Source organism: Protopterus annectens, chromosome 10.part0, assembly GCF_019279795.1.
Source record: "Protopterus annectens isolate FY-2018-M chromosome 10.part0, PAN1.0, whole genome shotgun sequence".
In the NCBI taxonomy this organism is placed as follows: Eukaryota; Metazoa; Chordata; order Ceratodontiformes; family Protopteridae; genus Protopterus; species Protopterus annectens.
Genome location: NC_056744.1, coordinates 973,163,044 through 973,165,826, shown reverse-complemented (window position 1 = coordinate 973,165,826; position 2,783 = coordinate 973,163,044). Strand labels below are relative to the sequence as shown.

General features: G+C 37.7%; 1 non-coding gene across 1 annotated transcript; it reads right to left on the bottom strand.

The window, feature by feature from the left end:
* Positions 1 to 2,342: 2,342 nt before the first annotated feature.
* On the bottom strand, positions 2,343 to 2,416 carry TRNAC-GCA. The gene has a single exon. It is a non-coding gene; the product is annotated as a tRNA-Cys (tRNA).
* Between the last annotated feature and the right edge of the window lie 367 nt (positions 2,417 to 2,783).

Below are 2,783 nucleotides of genomic sequence, written 5' to 3'. Positions count from 1 at the left end.
CTCCACTGGCTGATGGGTATGCTCAAAAATAAATAAATAAAAAAAATAAAAAAAGAACTTGAGAGCCTGTCATGCCTTTCCCTGTAAACTCACGCATACTCCATTAAGGGTACCATGTGGTGCAGATTTGCAGTACCAAGTACAAAAACCTGGCCCATTCAGTGCATACCATGAAACATTGTCTCCAGCAAGTTCTGGCACTTGCAGAAGTCAGACTGCCTCTCTCCTGCTGGTTGGATGACCCATCATTAGCTGTCCACTGTCATTCTCCCTAGTCAATTCCTCCATTACCCGGGTCACTAGCCACTTATGTGTCATAGTCCAGGTTTTATTCTTTTCAGCAATGAAACCTACATGGGCTCTCACATTTTGTTAAAATAAACACTAAGCTTCCTCTAATTACTAACAAATGAGAATAAGCCTTCCAATGTACATGTGTGTCTATGTATGTATGTATGTGTATGTGTGTATATATCTATCTATATATATATATATATATATATATATATATATATATATATATATATATACATATATATTGGGTCACCTTCATTTCACCTAAAGTTCATTTGCATGACAGAAATTTCAGGCAGCCCATTTGCCTGACAGTTAATTTCCCCAACAATCATAAAAAGGCAAGTAAAAGGTATATGTCCTTTTCCCCACAGCAATATGACCCTGGAGTTAGAATATATAGTTAGGGGGGGTGGGTGGGGGGCATAGCCTACTTTGGTTTTGTGAACAATAAAAAAACAAACTGGACAATGTAAAACCAAAGTACGTGGGGGGCTCTGCCCCAACACACCCCCTAACTATATATTCTAACTCCAGGGTCACACTACACTTGGGAAATGGACATAAACCTTTTACTTGCCTTTTTCTAATTGTCGGGGAACTGAACTGTCAGTCATTTGGGCTGCCTGAAATTTCTGTCGGGCAAATGAAGGTGACCCATATAGATAGCTATACATACACACATACATATGATACATATGATGCACTGGACATCAGAAGTGAAGTAAAATAATTTTACATAATGGCCTGTGTTACCCTTGTGTATGTGGTGCCTTTCTGCTGTTGTTTGTTTTTTTTTTTTGTTTTTTTATGAAACACTTAAAAAACAGAAAGAAAGAAATTAAAAAATGCTCCCCATGCCTAAAAAACTAAATAAATACCCTGTAATGCCCCTGCTCAAAGTTGTGGCAGCACCCTATGCTTCTCAATTGTACTGTTTTACTTAGAAACTCCTGATTTTGAACTTTTAAAATCTCAACAGCTGAGTGAGGGGATAATAAGCACACTGAATCAGAGGGAGAGTCACAGTTGTAAAAGCAGCACTGACCTGTTAAGGCTGGCTGCCCATTTCTTTCAAACATGTTAACTGGTTTATGAGTTTGAGTTGTGATATTGCAATTAGCTTTTTGTGAGTATGAATAACATAAATGTCTCCAGTACCAGTCAGTGAAGCATCTAAAGTGGATAGAGATTTAATTTATGTGCACAAAAAATTGACATAGTTTAGCTGTATTTTGTGCATTTTTTGGTGGTTTGTTGGTCTATTTGGACTCTCTTTTTATAATCCTTGATTTGGTAACCTCTTCCAATGTTTCACTTGTTATCTGGGCTGGGGCCTTGGATGACACTTCTCTTACTTAACTGCAGCGGCTAGATCCTTGGCAGAACTGAGTCTGAAAAAATGTCCAAGGAGATCAATGCTAACAAATAATACAAATACAAATTAAATAGAATAAATGAAATGTTGACTTGATATGCCCTTGTACAAACTGCAATTATGTATTTGTTGTTTGATGAATACTTTTAACATAAAGTGTGTAGGAAAAAGAAATTAGAACAGTGGTGCTGGTTACGTAGAGAGATTCTGAAGATGAAACTTTGCACAAAGTCAGTCTTATTTGCACAAAGCCATGATTTCAGAATCCGGCAAAACACAGACAGAGAGAGAGAATGATGTCTAGCTGAGTGAACAGCATCAAGCTGCTTGCTGGGAGTATTTTAAAACACTGAGGTATACTGCTTGTTATCCTAAGGAAGGGCTCTTTAATGAAGAGTACTAGTTCCTAATTAAACAAAGAATAGAAGCACAGCTGCATCACTTTGCATTTTTATCTGAGTAACTTATAAGAATTCCTTGAGTTTAACTGGTATATGGCCTCATACAGGACAATATATCACTGGGCTTTTGATGTCACAGTATAAACTATATCAGAATCTAAGTTCTGTATATTTTAATTGCACATGAGGATCAAACCCTTGCACCTTGTGTCTGGAAGGTAAACACCTTAACCATTATGCCAACCTCCCACCCTAAAAGCCACCATTACAGGGGGCACCTGGATTTGAACCAGGGACCTCCTGATCTGCAATCAAAAATGTTCTACCACTGAGCTATACCCCCATTCCATGAGATGATAAAGTCACTGCAGTGAATTGAGAGACTCTCAGAGAAAAGTGAACTTACTTAGACACTGGTGAATTCTGGTGCAATCTAACTCTGTAAGGATGATACACAGAGCGGAGTGATAAACATTTCACTGGAAGTGTTTGCTTGAAGAAAACTCCAAGGCTGAGCTTGATATATAAAAGCGAAGAAAAAGTTTGATGAAAATAAAAGGTCCAAGTATGGTTCCTTTCATATAGTTCTGTGATAGATTGATAAGTAGTGAAAAGTGAAAATAACTGCTGCTCATGAGTATAAAAAGCAGTGCAGAAAAAAAAATACATATGAAGAGAAGAAATCTCCCCAGACCTGTCTATGGTGCCTG